This window comes from Anopheles funestus, chromosome 3RL (genome assembly GCF_943734845.2).
Source record: "Anopheles funestus chromosome 3RL, idAnoFuneDA-416_04, whole genome shotgun sequence".
Lineage (NCBI taxonomy): Eukaryota > Metazoa > Arthropoda > Insecta > Diptera > Culicidae > Anopheles > Anopheles funestus.
In genome coordinates, this window is record NC_064599.1 from 65,615,819 (window position 1) to 65,633,496 (window position 17,678).

Below are 17,678 nucleotides of genomic sequence, written 5' to 3' on the forward strand. Positions count from 1 at the left end.
TAAAAAAGGAGGGAAGCCGAACGTACTTTCACATACCAACACACACACTTTAGCCGTTTCGTGCCGTCTGCAGCGGATGTGCTATAATATCGCCCATCGAAGGTGGTTGGGATTGGGTAGAAAAATTCGCGAGTTCCACCTCCCCGTCAGTAGCAGAAACGTCCTGCTCGGTGCGGAGACGTTGGGCCCGAGCACATTAATGGGGAAGAATTATGATATCGTATAGTCACATCGTGACCCTCCGGGGGCCGTGACCTCGTCGTAGTTGGGTGAGATTTAAGGTTTCCTAATTTTATTTCTTGCCGGTGTAGAGCAGACCATGGACACGATGCAATGCACTTGAAGAGCGATGTAATTTTAAGTCGATTTAATTCCATTCTTTTTGAAGCATTTTTCAGTTTTTTAAGTAACTCTTGTAATCCAGACACTTAGACGTGTTTCCTGTGGTACTTGGAGTGTTTGAAATTTGAACAAATCGTCTTCTTCTTCGCCATTCTTTTCGCCACATGGATTCAGTGATCCTTTTGGGTGGGGCCAATTGTCTGAAATTGTCCGTTTGCGAAAATATTTAGTGGAATGTTTGGAAGCTAGTATTTTAATCATTGCGCTTTTTTGGGGAAGAATTTAATAACCGGCCCTGCCCGGCAAAGATAATCTTTAGCACGTGCTAGCAGGAATTTATTGCGTAGGCTTCACTGGAAGGCTCAATCAAAAGAAAAGCTGCATGACAAAAAGCGAGTGAGCAAAAGGAAAAAGTAAAACAAAAAATCTCACCATCTAGTACTATTACAATGAAAGCGAACGCTGCAGGATCAAGAGATCGTGGGCAAAAGTTTCAACCAAAAATTCTTCACCGCGCAATGGACGCGACGGCATTTTATTAAGCTTTTTTTTTTGTTTTTGTGAAGGTATTTATGGCAAAACAAATTTGAAATCTTGCTACTTTATTGCGATGAGCATAGGCAAAGGAGAAGAAAATTAAATTAACGGACAAACATTGCGTAGCGTGCAATGGGAGCTAAAAGGCGGTTAGATTATTAATGAAATTCTTGCAACTTTGGCGAAATACGATAATCGTTACTACATGCAGATATTGGTAACGAATATTTGATTGTTCAAGTTGTTTTTTTGATATCAGTTTTTTAATTTTTGGTTACGTTCTCTATGTTACTATTTTTTATAGCAATTTTAACCAAAAAAGAATGTTAAAGATTAAAATTAAACTTTGCAAAGATATGTTTTTTTTGTTAACACAAAAGATGGTTTTTTTCTGGACAGTATTCATTAAATTAACAGATAATAGACTATTTTACCAATTACAAAATTCAACCAAGATCAATACGGTCAGGCTGTTCTACCGGAATAAAAAAAAATACAACCAAGACAAAATTTTCAGCTCAAACGGTAGTATTACCCTGTTCAAAACAAGAAGCCTAGACGTCAGTGCCCGACATAGTGAGTAGATCGCATTTAACTTCACTGGTAGTGACTGGTATGGTCATTATTCGTTTCAATCTAAATATAAGAATATTTGCAAAAGCGTATAAAACTTAGAAATTATTATCATCAACAATCTTGTAATATACTGAAAAATAAAATTTTGACCATATTCTTTGCGAATCGTTGCCCAATGTGCATGCTGATATACCAGAGATGCAACAGTATAAATTCGTTTTTCTGATTTAAGATACATTCTTTTTTCTGAAGAAAACACTTATCAATAAAGTTTCTTAACCTGAACATAAAACATGCAAGAATGAGCGCAACAAATTTGAAGTATCAATACGAAGTATTGTTCAAGTAATAGCAAAGAATTCGTGGTATAATATTTGAATCGACGAAACAATAAATTCATCAAAAATTAATGAAACATCCTTCAAAATGAACTTTGATGGATCGGATCGTTATAGAGAAAATTTAGGGAGTACTATTTCGAGAGAAAACTTTACATACTGGAGTTTGAAGCTGCCATCGGGCAATGCTTTGCGGTTCCTGAGTATAATCAAATTTAAACAAAACTACCTTAAACTGTTTCAAAATGAATTCATCAAATAAAATAATTGAACAATTATTTAATATTTGTTTTATTGTTGAGACCAAAACAAGTTTATTGAAGTTCTCAAATATGCAAACAATGTAATGCGCATTCTCTATTCTTCCAAATTAAAAGCGAATAGAATTTTGTGCTAATTTTAAACTACATCTAAAGCTCTTTGCAATATAAATTAATTAAGCGAAAACCGATCCACTTCTAAACGGTACCGCTCACACAAATTCACGAAAGTTCAACTAGTTAAATGAATTGTCATTAATTTGCTGCATGTTAAACCTGCCCTGAAACAGCCCCCGGCCGTAATCAACGTAAAGCTTGAAATTGTTCAACGTCAATTTAGTGTCATGTCCATCGAAACGGTCTACAGATTTTAAAGCAATAAATTATGAATCAGAGCTTCGTCTTCTTTTGTGCCTTATTTAACACTGCCGGCTTAAGGGCGCACCGTGGGAGTGGGAGGGTATACTTTCGGCTGAGTAATCTTCCTTCCGGATACATGGAAACACCATTGTCCTCCCATAATCAACATTCCGTTAGCCGCCACATCGCACGGCGTGTTTGTGAGCCCCTCATTTGAAGCGAAATGAAAGTCAATGAATTTCCGCAATTTGCCATCTAATCCATTTCCGTCCAAACCCTGCGCCCTTCCCGCATTCCCGGTTTCTCAATTCGTACGTTGAGGACGTAGTGCTTGGCAGGATTAAAATTGCACACTATTGGCATTGAAGCGACTGAAAGAAGGAATCAATCGGTATGTACCCTTGGCACACATACTCTCCTTCTCTCTCTCTCTCTCTTTCTCTCTCTCTGCAGCGTACGATCCATATGAAAGTTACAAGGGCCGATCCGACACTTACACCTCCTAATATTGGAAAAGGGAGAAAAGGCACTAAAAAAAAAGGTACAGGGCGAGCGCAACCGTTACGCTACACGGAAGTTGGCCGTAGGAAGCAATTTGCTAACGCTTGAACAATTCGCAAAATCCACTCCAGTGCAGTAAATGATGGGCACGTGTTGGACCGGCAGACCCGGAAGAAGCCAACCGTCTCCCAATCCCTCCCCCTCCCTCTCCTTCTCCTACCTACCAACCGTCCTTATTGTCTGATGAGATTGTCCCCTTCCTTACCACGGAACGGCAGGCCTAGATGAGCTGCTTTCGTTTGAAGAGGTTTTATCGCAGGATTAAAGTAACTGTCCTTTACGATACGATGCAATGCGGCTTGTGTGTGTGTGTGTATGGACAACACAAGCGGACGGCGGTTCATTTCGGTTGCGTATTTATACAACAACAGCGGCAGTGTAGCGGCGTGTGTAAATTCATTATTTTCCACACTAACAAGCAGCTGCGAAGCGTGCGTGCGAATTTTGTCACGCCGGTATGAAAATTTTTGCAATAGCAAAACCAGGAGCGTCACGCCATGGTTTGTTGATAGGGGATTGGGAACGGGTCTTTAGCTTAAGAAGCGATTTGCTTTTGCGAACGTTCGAAGGGTTTTGTTTCCGTATTTGCGTTAAACGGTACGCATAAAGCAATCAAAGCACTTTCAACGTGTTTCTTTTTGTTTGGAAAGTAATAGTTTTTTTTTCTCTATTTTTAAGAGTGTTTGAATGCAAAAAAAATATTTTTGCTCCCTAATACAGTGCGTGGCATAATTGTATGGCTATTGTATAAACAAAATTATAAATTGAAAAAAAAAGAAACAGTTTAAACTGAGATAGAAAAATGGTATTGTATTTTCCAAAGTTGTTAAGAATAAGATCGTGAACAATTTGTACAAGGTTACTTACGAAAATTAGTTTTTCCATATTTGTAATCATTGTCAGGGTATTCGGGATACATGTGAATTATTTTTAATAGATAAAAGTTTTCCATAAGTTATAGGTATTAAGATGTGACTCTGGATTTCGAATTTAGGACCATTAATTATTTAAATACTAAATGCCAGACAAACAATGGATGACTGGAACCGATTTGAATCATAGAAGAGAATAACTTGTTTCAAAATGATTCGCGCTGGCCATCAAAATAAGGATCAAAGTCCTGCAAAGGATGGCCCGGCGGCATATTTGATTAACGTCGACGGTTCCGTACCGCAGGATTGGGGATCAAATCCCATTCTGACCGTCTCCCCGTAGCAAGGATTGACTATCCTACTACGTGGTAGAAATAAGTTTAATAAGCCAGAAATGGCCGGGGTAACCTTCTACCAGAAGTCGTTCAGCCAAGAAGAGAGAGCGAGTGAGAGAGAGAAAGAGAGAGAGAGAAAGAGAGAATTGCTGTATCTGTATCTGAATACAGATAAAAAAACTGACAGGTATGAACCAGCGAATTGCAATGGAAACTTGCAACAACGGAATTTTGGTAGTAGAATCTGTACTACAAAAAAAAAAATCAAAATGTTTGTCTAATGGATTCTAATGGATCTCTAATGGTTGGATTAGTTTTTATTAGGTTCAGTTGAAAAACACACACCAATAGAACTTCCAGTAAAAGAAAACCCCTGTAAATGGATAAAATTCAAACAGTTTTTGAGGCCTTTCCCAGGGAGACTGCAGAAATCAGCTTGTTCGAGGTATCTCCGTGTTTGGAGTTGTAAAAAAAAAGTTGTTTGGGAAAGTTTTTAAAAATAGTATCTGACATTGTAGAATATTCGAAGTCGTAATCGATAATCACGATAATCGATGTGTATCAATCTAATTATTATTTATCTCATTATTAAATTGTAAACAAAAAACAAAGTTGTAAAAGTTTTAGAGAAAAAATAATAAATAAAATAATTTTAAATTATTTATTCCGTAGAAAATTTCATACATCAATTTACGTCACAGACTGAGTGTTGCATTGCAATGATGCAATTTTGTAATAAATAGCTCAAAAACACGTAACAAATCGTGGCTTTTAGCAACCCAAAAAAAGGAAAACTTTCTCTTTAATCTTCTTTTGTAAAGTGAAAGCATTTTCAAGCTTGAATCACACAACTTGAAGTAAGTTTGCAAAAAGCATTGGACACAAATTTTGCCCAACAAGCACAACTGCAATGGTCCAAAATAAACTCAAAATCGCACCATTCAAAATCTGCCCACCATGTTTTACAATCATGATCCGAATCGAATGGTTTTTTTTTTGGTTTGTTTGGTACTAAAAGCACACCACAACAACCTGGTTGAATACAGCAAAAGTAGATTCCACCATTTGCATGTGGCGATTCCTAAAGCCAAGCATGCTTCCCTGGTTGGCAAATAATCTACCAGATTCAATCAAAATCGTTCGGTTTGGGTTTTGCGTGTCCTGCTGATTGAAAGGGAATTAAGCTGTTCCTTCCTGTGCCGGACTTTGGTGCCGTTTTTCCGGCAACAAGAAGCACCGTATCATCACACGCTGTAGAGCTTAATGGTTGTGTACTGCGGTGGGACTTTTGAGGAACGGATCGGCCGAATTTCCTTTGAATTTGTTTACCTTTTGTGTAAGACGACACCCGAAACTGGGTATCCATTTTTACCGGCGATGGACTTTCACCATTTGTCGAGCATCTATTTTCCCCTATCAAAGATCGGTTGGTTTGGTTTTGTGATCTTTAAAAATTAAATTTTCCGGTAATTTCCGGATGACTGAACTGCGGGCTGTAGATTTGCGATACTTTTCAAGCTTTGTGAAGCTTTTGTGAAAGACAAGTAGTGAAAAATGTGAGCATAATGCTGAAACAAAGACCTTGAAAGTTCCCGCTACAAGCTCCCGTACAAGCAAAACTAAAACGAGCGAGTTAATTTTTGCTTTTCCGAAACTACAAATGAATGTTTTCCCAATCCGGTTCGCCTCAAAACCAATTCCACTGAATAGTTTTACGACCTTACCCAGCTACCGGGCAATGATTCAAAACTCACACAAAACTAATACTTTCTTGTGCGAATTTATCCTTCACCGAAGCTCGTTTGCTCTCGCACAAAACTAACTTTTCTTGTACGGCGTTGTTTTTTTTTGTCCAACCGTTACACTACCCCGCCCATTGGCTGACTCCGCAGGACCCGACCAGTGTGGTGCAGGAAATCAGTAAAGAGCAACTTTTAATGGTACTTCGGTTTCGATTTCCCAGTCCCGACGTCTTACCAGGCGGAATCTGGGAAAAAATCTCCCCCGCCTAAAAGCTAGTGGTCTAAAAATTGCACACTGACCAAAGTCAAACCCGGCGAAAGAAAACTTTCATTAAATGATAAGAGCACCCACCAGCCAAAAATCAACCGGTAATGAGGCATCCTTGTTCGAGTACACGACCGGTGCAAACGCAATCGGAATGGTTTTGAAGATTTGTTTGTCCACCGACAGACACGGGAAACCCTCAAGACGATATGTACGGTTTCTTTGCTGTTCGGCTTGGTATCATCGCACGGTGAGACAGAGCGGTGAAAAAGGTGGACATAATTTTTTTGTTGCAAAATTTCTTAAAAAACCTTTTGTATTTACTTTTAATATAAAACATATTTAAAGTCATTGTTACACTTCGATTTTTGGATGGCAATATGATGATTATGGTTTTTGAACTGCTTCTATATTTTATATTTTCATCAGATTAATAACACAATTTTATTGCATTGCTTGCAAAGTTGCAAAATCATGAAAAATGCAGCTTATACTTTCACTGCTGTAAGTAGCATACAATACAGTAGAATACAAACATTAAGTTCGACTTTTCTTAAACTTTTTAGTAGAATATTGAAAAATCACCAGGGCGGCTCGGTGGTGTATGTGATAAACGGCTTTGGCCCACACGGCAGGACTGGGATTCAAATCCCATCCGGATCGTCTACCCGTAGCATGAACTGACTATCCTGCTATGTGGTAAAATAAGTTTTGATACGGCCTTCTTTTTTATTCCGAGGAAAATGGGCGATCTGTATATCTGAATAGAGAGTCTTCTACATTTAAAATAAATATGTAAGCAAATCCCACAATGTATTGCCGAATTTAGCTCTTAAAAACAAGACAAGAAAATCGATAATTCTATAGGATTCCTTTGGTGTAATTCCATTATTTTCATAGGGCATATATTTTTTAAAATAAATTTGTTCAAGTTAATTATAGGAATATGTCGCTATTTTACTAATTTAACAAATTAAGATTTTAATTGCTAAGTGAAGTATGTTGGAAATGTCCACCCTTCTGTCCCAATGTGCATCGTTTTGCTTTTTTCATATCATCGGTATCTACGAGAATCGAATCGTTACGGTAATGGTAGGGATTTTTTTTACCTTTTTCCACTTCTTACATTTTACGATTTTACTTCCGGCATGGCAATATTGGCAATTTTTAGGGTGAATGCGGCAAAAAAACTTGTCTGTTGATTAGCGTAGTGTGCCAATCATGCTGGATGCATCATACTTTACCTTCTCCCACATGATGGTACACATTTGCATCTTGAGCGATCGATCGAGCATCATTATATCGTATGGGAACGATCGTTAAGGGTGTTCCTTTATGATGCAATAATGAGTTTTTCCCTTTTCCATTCTGTTCTCTCTCGTGAAACCATTTTCTTTGACTGCACACTAATGAGCTTTCCCAGTGAGGGAGATAAATGATGTGATTAAGTTGCGTTATCTTAATTCATACCGATAGTATGAAAAAAGCCCAAACGATGCACATTGGCACGGTAGGGTGGACATTTTTAATATATTTTTCTCAGTGATTAAAATCTTATTTTTGGTAAATTATTTAAAAAAGGCGTCAAATTCCTCCTAATAGCCGGAAAGAGGTTTATAGGAATATCAGTTGCAGAAGACTCTCTTCCCAGCAAAGAGCTAATATGAAGATATAAAAATATAATATTCTTCATTTCGCTTCAAAACTAATGAAACCATTCTTATTTGAGCAGATGGGGAAAAAATCTAACATAAGCAAAGTAAATCGTTTATCCCCGCCGGAAGGAAAATCTATCAAGAATGAAAAATTCCTTTCACATTGGTGGAAAATCACGCGTAAAAAAAATCTAATTTCTCCATCCATTTTACTCGCTGATCAGATTTAATACGTATCGACACACACACACCGGGATTTTGGTTGACGAACCGGCAATCTGTTTATCCGGCTGATGAACGAAATGCTGCCATAAGCTTTACCCAATCCGTTCCAAAAAACACACACATACACACAGGTTTAAATGCACATATGTACATACATAAAAGTGTACCATCGTATAGAAATTGAAAGGTGTAAAAAAGGCCGTACCGTCCTTTTTTTTGATGAAAAGGGGCTCTCTAGCTCCTTCTTACACTCTCATTGCTCTTGCCATCACCTCAATTTACGGAAACATAATCAAACGTAATTGAATTTTTACACTCATCCATGCATATGCGCATTGAACGGGGGAAACGTGGACCAAAACCTTTCGTTGCGAGCAAAAGTTTTTCCCCGCCCGCGATTCGTCTAAGGGTCGAAAAATGGGGTCCATCGTTATGGGAGGGGAGGGTTAGCAATGGGGCTCGTTAAGGGTAGAAAAACCTGCATACTAGCTGACGTCCCAATTTTGGCTACCAACACACACACCGAGACCTTAAAAAGCGTTGGGGGGTTAGATCCAATCAAATGGGTATATCCTGAGCAAGAACGTCTTCTTGAAGAAACGAGCGTGTCTGAGCTGGCATTTCCTTCTAGATTTTTTTTTGGTGTTTCCCTTCAGTCAAGCTTCTCAAAACGTCACGCCACTGATCAGACAGTGTGATGCGAAAGAGGCTACCGTGCAATTTCGCGGCTACTACCAAAAGAGCACCAAGCGTGCGAAAACAAGCCGGCGGTAGGATGGGGTTTTTTGGAAAGTTTTAGGAAACGAAGAAAGAAAAAAAGAGGTTCCACCAAAAAGTTCGCCCAATGTCACGAGCTCACGCGAAACGGCCAGACGTTCGCACCGCGCTTTGCAAAAAAGGCTGAAGTTAGGAATTGATTACACAAATATTTTGCTTATGAATTATGTCAACGGTGTACGAAAGTGGGACTCCCGCTCGGGCCAAAGATGTGAGTGAAGATTTTTGAGGCTGTTTTGAATCAATTCAACCGTGCCTGGAAATAGCATCCAATGATAAGCGCTTTTGATGATGGGTGCGAATTTGTCCTGAAAGCCCTAAAGAGGGCAGCAACAGCCTTTCCCACTCGGCTAAGAAAAGGAGTAAATTGTGCAGATTGACTTAAGGCTCATCAATATGGTGAAGTGCGTGACTTGTGCGAACAGAAGGCGACAGCAAATATATTGATTAGTTCCACTTTTCGCGATTTAACATTGCTTTTTGATTCGTAGCTAGGTGAGAACCTATTAGCAGGAGTGAAATTTAATTTTTTTTTTGCAGAATCATACGAACGTTCGTACATTTTTATGGTTAATTTCACACTCAATAAGGCTTCGGCAAACAATCAAACGGAATAACGAACGATCCGTTTGATTGATTATCGGCGCCCAAAGCGAGCGTATCGAATGGCCCCGAACACTGTCTGTGACGTCGGTGTGTAACGTCTTCCGCAGCCATTTGCGAGCGACATCCACACCGATTGGAAATATGGGGCTGGAATGGGGCACAAAAGTTTCGAAACTCGAAGAAAACTTGAGAAGTTTAGCGAACAAGGTCTCCGCTTCTGAATAGCAGAAACACCGTATCATAGTTAAAGCGTAAGAAGGAGTCAGTTTTTGGTGAAATGTTTTCAACAGGAGCGCAAGAAAATAAAATACCGCTGCTGCTGTTGCTGCTGCTGTAAAACCACCAAAGCGCAATCAACGGTGAAGTGTTGTTCGATGTTGTTGTTATGATGATGAACGGTGAGGCAGCAACAAACCATTACTCATCTTTTGATCCTACGATCGAGCGATTGTTTCGACGTATTTGATAAGTTTCTCGCTTTAGTTTGCACTTTTACGAGTCGGTGTTTTGTTTGCCATGAAGACGCCGAAGTTTCCAAAGTGTACTTTGGAAAGAGAGAAAAGTATTTTCTTATGCTTTCGAACTTTTCATACTGCTGTTGAAGTGAATGTGTGTATAAAGGGGAAGAGTAAGTTGCAGTTAATTTTACATGAATACATTTTATGAATCGATTTTTGGGTTTTGTTTGCATTTTGTCGAAGTTTTGAGATCTAAAAATTGATTGACAAATAAGGAAGTTACAGCGAGGAAGGGTAAACTCATCCCAAAATGTTGAAAAATCGCATGTTTAAACATTTCTCAGAATGAAGTTAACGTTATTTGTTCGAAGAATTTCTCGAAAACTGTTAACCGTTTGTTTTGAAATTCTCATGAAAAACATGTTTTTGACATTTACTAGTACTAGACGTAAGCTCTTTTAGACAAATTTGGATTTCTGAAAATTCGAACATGTTAGATTAATTTCCATTCCATAGAAAATAATAAAAAAGGTGGCTTTTCTTGTCTTTATTTATTCGTAGCAGGATAGTCAGACTTGGGTATGGAGATTTGACCTGGATGGGAGTTGAACCTCGATCATGGCGTATAGCGACGTGCGTCGTTACCATCTTTACCACAGAATAAAAAATATTTTATACATTTTTAGTGACATTTTTAGTTGGCTGCCATAACCAATATCCTTGGAGCCTTGTTTTGAAGCGCAAAACAAATTACTCATGGTTTAAAAAGTTATAATACTAAAATGCACGAAATTTTAAATCAAATCTAAAAGATTTATATTTTTTTTAAATTTCAGATTGTTATAATACCCCAAAGTTATTCAAGTTTTTTTTTTGAAACTTCAAGGTTTTTTTAAACTTATAGCTACATGCAGAAAACTGTGTAATAAAGCAGCAGACTAAGTGCTGGCTGTTGAATAGTTAGCACATTTGTTCCATATATCGTTGTAGCACATCCTGAACAATAGCCCGTTTCACAATTGCATACAATTGCCGCGATTCACAGACAACGCGCCCAGAATATGAGATGGCAAACGTGTGCCAGGCAAAAAAAAACGCACACACACACACCGACACAAATCCGTGACAAATTTTCTTCCCCTCAACCCACCCTGTATTTTGATGACGGCCGTTAGGTTTGCTCTCCTGAGCTGGGGGTGAGTGCATTAGTGCATTCAGCGGAAGCATTCGTCAATGCCAGTCGGAATGTCACTCGAATCGAATGGGGGATGAATGTCGCCCATTTGTACCACGAAGCACGAAGCAGCAGCAGCTAAAAATGGCAATGGTGCTTTTGGGTTTGGGATGAACCTACATGCCAACGACCAACGTTGAAATAAAGAAATAAAGGGAAAGCTACTATTGAAATCCAAAACGAAACCTTCGTTCGGGGAGTTATGCGACAGTGCATAGTTTCGTCCCAAGTCAAACATGGTGCACGAGAAAAATCAACAAACACACCCCGAAACCCTGTCCCGATTCCCGATGGAGTTGGATGGAGAAAGGATGAAACAAATGAAGCTCCCTATGAAAGTTTTTGTTTCAATGTTTTTCCTTTTTTTTTGTTTTTGCCTTTTACACTTTTTCACTCACTCACACACGGGCCGCCGATTTGTGTACGGTTCAGCGAGAATCCTCTTGCACACGACGATCGGTGCATTTAGTAGCAGTCGCAGGACAATTGTCCATCATTTTCTTTACGCCTGGGAAATTCACCACCGAAAACGAGGGCCGCTAGGAGGGAAAACAGCATCCGCTTATGTCTTTTTTATTTCGGCTTTTGTTTCACACTCGCTCCACGCTCGTTCCCCATGCTTATTTGGTCTTGATTTGAGGCCTTCATGAATATTGATAGAATGGCGACAGCATCAGCATGCATGCTTGCTTCCTTCCGGATCCATTTGTCCGTCCGTTCCACCCCCTGTATGGCACGGTGGATCAATTGTCTTCGGAATCGGACAAAACCGACCGGCAACCAACCGACCAAGCTGACATAAATATGGTGAATGGAACGAAGAACAAAAAAAGAAGATGATTTGTTGAGTGAAGTGCCGTTCTATAATTTACACCCGAAGATCTCGTTTCTCTCTCTTCCTCGCTCTCTTCCACGCGCCATGTTTGCTTTTGCAAAGCATTAGGATTTTATCGTCATCAATCAACCAACCGAGACAACATCGGATAACGGTGTCAACTTAGTGGCGCGATCGATTCCAACCAGCGTGTCAAGCTCATTGGAATGAAGATACACCAGAGTCGACGAGAGTAAATGATGGATCTTTCGCATGACTGTGCCTGGGAACTGGGTGGGACTCGGGGATGAATCTTCCTTCCATAATTCTCTCTTATGAAGCGTTTTCCATGCTTTTAACGATGTAATGCACACGGTCCGGGAGAAGGGGAGATTTGGGTAAGATCCACCACTTGAAAGATCTAAAGATTGAGCAGGACAGGATATGGGGATTGAAGATAAACGCACCCCCGATAATGGGTAGCGCAGTGGGATGAAAATGTTCGTTAAAAGAAAGAAAAATGGCAAAACCCCAGGGGAAGCTACAAGCTCCGGCAGCTCCGGAGGGCTGAAACGAACCATTTATATTTACAATCACAATTGCACATTTTGATAATGGTTCAACGCTTTCATCGATCATGTTGGGCTTTTGTTCCTTTGATGATAAAAAGCTTTTATCAGGATTTTTTCTTTTTCCTATTTAAAGTGATTAGTGAAAGGACATCGTAAAAAATATGTATCATTTAAACTACAAGATATTTGAAGTTTATAATTTTAATTTAAAAAATCCAAAACTAAATGACTTCCTTAGAAACGCCTAAATGTATGCAATATAGTTTTTAAAAATGATTATTATCCACTATTTTATTATGGCTTGTTTGGAATGCGTTTTTATGTTTTGAGTGCTAAACAGCGGAATATTTTCATATAAACTGGCAAACGAAATTTATTTTAAAACTTTTCTTTATATTCTTGCTACCAGCCAAATCTATAACATTAGTTTCGCGCTCTTATAATGTTAAAACAAAACACTTTTTAAAGTTGTTCACCTATATAAACTGTCAAATTTAATTGGTTTAGCCATCATAGAGGTTAAAGGCCCTACATCTACCAGCGTGAGTCAAAACGAGTCAAATATTTCCCCACTAAACTCTTTTTGTATCATAATTTGCATACTTTCAGGCTGCGAAAAAAATATTTTCGTAATTTTTCATAATAATTTTTCATATTATAAATAAATCCAAATAACTATAATTACGCTTTCCAACATCGGTACCATATTTCATTCCCATGACTACTCATCCACATCTGGTTAGCTAGACGTAAAACACACGCGATGGTGAATTCGGAATAAAATAAAACAGTAATTAAAAAGCCTGCATATTGATTTAACGCATGAAATCGTTCCACCAGCGGGTTGTTGCTGGTTAGCCCAAACACAAAAGGCTACAACGAAAGCAACGTGGATTCACATTTCCGTGTAGCAATATGTGGCATATAAAAACAGTAAAAAAAACCCCGGAACATAGCACATCGCGCATATATCAAACCGAATCTGTCCACTTTCCGAAGGACGGGCCCGGAATGGTTCAACGCTCGTTACCTCGATCACTTGCACACACACACACACACACACACACACACACACTGACACAGTATATCCGCATTCTTTTTTATTATCAATCCCAATCACCGCAATATCACACAGCCCATGGGGCACCAACGGTCGTAACAATTGGTTATTGGTGCTCGAAAAATGGTGCTGTAAGTCTCGTTGATTCAGCTTCCCGTTTTATTTTTCTTTTGCCTCACTAGCGTCGGGTTATATATCTGTGTGTGTTTTTAATTATTCCCCCCATTCACGGCACGGCCCGTATGTTGATGTTACGTTCCATTCACCGATACGCTTGGAGAGCAATATCTTCCAGATACACGCTAGCGATCGTTTCACCCGTTTTTGGAACTCGGAATGCCCACTTTTCAACGTATCGGAATGCTTCCATGTTGTTGCATTCGTGCAATCGGTTCACCTTTTTGTAGCGTAATTATTCGTTTCACTGTGCCTGCAAGCACCGCATCCATATTGTGGGCTTAACAGTTATGGATTGAATTTTCCTGTTTTCCAATTATAATGCCACTGCACCAATTTACATCACTCCGATACACTGACGTATTTTGAATCACACGGCATGAAATGATCATTAAATCATGTTGTAAAATGAACAGTTTGACACATCCCAATTTCGTTGTAACAGATTTAAATCAGGTTTTTTTTTTTTTGTTAAATAAAATATTTAATCCTTAACATTCGTCATTGAAATAAATTTCCCTTCCACACCCATTAACTCACGTTGCACAGATACTCTTTACGGTGGTAAAAATAAGTTGCAAACTTTATTACCACTGGCTATGAGCAAAAAACCAAGCCTTATCACATCCGCGAGAGAAAGGCGCACAACGCTGCCAAACGCAACCAGCACCGAAACGCAACTGATCAGAAAAACCCGAAAAAGCGCCAACCCACAGCGGCCCTGGCGCGGGAAAAATCAAACGAGTCGGGAAAAAACGGCATGCATTTCTTCGGCCCTGTTGTGGCACTCATTCGGCACACAAAAACTGTACACGAACCTTACAACGGGTTCCGTTTCCGCTTTCCCATCGCTCATGGGTTCCGATTGTTTTGGTTTTTCTTTCGTCCTTTTTATTCACCGTGTGCCGGTCCTTTTTGTTGCACGAGTTGTTGTACAGAAGGGTGTACGGAGGCCATGAAATGAACACCCGTGAGTTCCCGAAATTGTTACGAATCGTCCTTTCCGACACGTGGTTGTTCGGTTCTGTTTGTTGGTTCGGTTTTTCCGACCGTTTTTCTCTCACTCTCTCGTAAAGGCGGTGTATTGTGCTGTTAGTTGTAATGACAACTACTTTACAGAGAGGAACATGAAAACAGGCTCATTTGAAAGAAGGAAAAAGCATTGTATAAAGCAACCAGGTGGCCTTGTTGTCATAAACATATGGTGCTAGTGTTGATTTAAAATATTTTAAAATTAATGACCAAAAGCACAAAGAGAATAAAAAGGAAAAGCAGCATTGAACAGATATAAAAGTACACAAACATGATTAAAACAATCTTAAATGCAGATAACTGATTTTTAGTGGCCTCATTTGCCTCCTTTTAATGAAAGAATAAAAAATATAACTAACTATTATAAACAATAATCAATGTTTTAAAGTTAAAACAATATAATTTTAAAAAACAAATTGAAAGTCAACATATAAATTTCAAAACATTCCGAGAGAGAGAAAATCTTACGAGAAAAGAATCAGTAAAAAGCGTACAAACAAGAAATTATAAAAATATGTATGTGAAGCAAAAAAAAAATTTAATTTAAAAAAAATCGTTAATAACACAAGGAACCCCACAAGGAAATGTGGGAATTGCTGATGTAATATGAAAATCAAGTCATTTTTAAAAATATTTTTAAATTCAACTAAACACAGTTCTCAAATATTTAGAGAAAAGAAATGTTTTTTGTTAGCTCATTTACAAAAATACTTCGTTTGAATTAAAATAAATGATAAATAGAATAAAAGAATAAAATTAAAAAGATGAGATAAAGCCTGCAGAAAATTGGACATAAAAATGAAATAAATTAAGAATTAAAATTAATGAAAAAATGATTAAAATAATTAAAAAAAGGAAAAAAAATATTCGTTACACTCAAACCTGAAAATAAATTGAAATAAAAACAAAGCAAACTAACAAATAAGACGAAAACTAGTAATAGTGAAATATTAAAATTAAAAGTTGCAATGAAGCAATTAAAAAAATACTTCAATAATTTTCAAACTTTTCAAGGATTCACCCGTGAGATGTAGTGCATTAAAGCTGCCGCACCGTAACCGAACTGCAGACAAACATCAGTGCAACTTAAGTCAGCGGAAACGTTGCATCTCGAGGCAGTGTGGAACAACTGGTTGCGAAGAATTCTACACCTGTATGGTTCTAATTTCCGCACATCAATCTAAATTAATTACGCCCGGTCTTCGGTACATGAACAATTTCTCATTAGTTTACACGCAAGTCCATTTCCTCGGGGTTGAAACGAAACGAACCACAAAGGAATGCTCGGGGGTGCAACAGGGAATGGAAGTTGGCACAACTCGTGACGATAATTTTCACCCGTGTCCGTTGAGTGGAGGGATTTAATGGAGTCCACCCATGGGACCCTGTGGAAAGGAAGGAATAAAAAAGACTTGCGCGGGAAACCGGGAGCCGCTTAAATCTCAGCCGCTCCGGAACTCACCATCCATCCGGGTCCGGTGACGTACGGTGACGATTTACACCTGCACCAACCCACTTTTGCCGTTTGCTTGCCGCGATGTTACACAGGCTACCGGTTGACTAATTAATATGATTTACATCGACCGATAATTGCAACTTGCCTGGAATGGCCGGAAGTTTTTCCGACACTCGTGACACTGTTTGTCGGGAGCCACCTTTTGAGTGGCTAGTGTTACGGCATGCAACGGTGTTGTGACTCACGACAGTAGAAGTTTTGCAATCAATTATTCAAATCATTATCGATCCGGGCAGGCACCATCAGAGCTTTAAAGGGATGCCATTTAAGCATCTCCATCCATCAGACCCCGGGCTCTAATCGTGTGTCGAACTAGAGAGGACTAGCGCACGTTGAGACATTTTACACCACTATGATATGCTTCCATTGCGCCCATATGGAGCACAGAGCTCCACACGCACGGATATAAAACGCGAACAACCACTTCAAATTTCCATTTAAACAGATCGATCGAGGTAAACATCATCACGGTGGAGTGGCACATCAGCAAATCGTTGTACAACATCGTTCCATCAGACTGCCCTTTGCGATCGAATTGTTTGTGTCGTGTGCGAATTTAAGCGGATTACATCCCGGTTCATCCTCATGAATATTGCCTAATCCTATTTCGGATGCTTTCACACTCGAATCGGAGGGAAAGTGTGTTTTCTCTTTTATTTTTTTTCTTCGTTTCTCGTTGCCTCCTTATTTGCTGCTGTTGCTTTACGCGTTTTGCTCCCCTTCTTGCTTTACCTTTAGCTGCTTTACCAGCGAGCAAAAAGCATGTGAGTGCATGATAGGACGTCTGGTCGTACCACGTGAAGGCGTACCGGGGCCGGTTTCGGTTGGCCATGAACGCTTTTTGGAGAACAACACATCTTGAATACCATTTCCGCTTAGCAAAAGCGGCGTGCTTCCGAGAAGATGTCGGGCCGGAGGTGTAGTAGCAAAGATGATTGTGATTATCTTCGCCCCACGCACCACTGTTGGAGCTAGCAAAACGTGTGGGATCCTGATGTTAAGTTCTTGCTAAAGTGTCCGAAGTGTGTCGCACATATAGGTGAATATGTACGGGTGGGATGGCGAAAAAAAAAACATTTTGCGCACACACCCACATACACCATCCGTAGGCCGGTGGGATCGTTTGCACTTTCGAAGAGGCGTGCGAAAAAATATATAAGCTCATCACGCTAACCACCGGATACACTGGAGGTGTCTGCTAGCGTCCGGACGGACGCAGGATTTATGGTTGCTGCTGTGTACTGTCGCGTATTCTTCGCCTCTTTAAGACAGGAAAGTGTGTACCAAAGCCTAGAAGATAAGTGTAAAATCGTGCAAATTAAGACCATTTTCTTAAGGTTGAAAGAGGGAGAGAGAGAGAGAGA

At 39.3% G+C, this 17,678-nt stretch overlaps 1 protein-coding gene across 2 annotated transcripts in view; it reads right to left on the bottom strand.

The window, feature by feature from the left end:
• The window catches only part of LOC125769102 (protein amalgam-like), an 87,071-nt gene extending 70,875 nt beyond the window's left edge, over positions 1–16,196 (bottom strand). Inside the window, exon 1 of one of the 2 annotated variants that reach the window (XM_049437568.1) lies at positions 14,358–16,196. The gene's annotated coding sequence lies outside the window, so the exon portion shown is untranslated. Of the gene's footprint in view, positions 1–14,306 lie in introns of both variants that reach the window. The other variant, XM_049437567.1, reaches the window with a different exon arrangement.
• Positions 16,197–17,678: the final 1,482 nt, after the last annotated feature.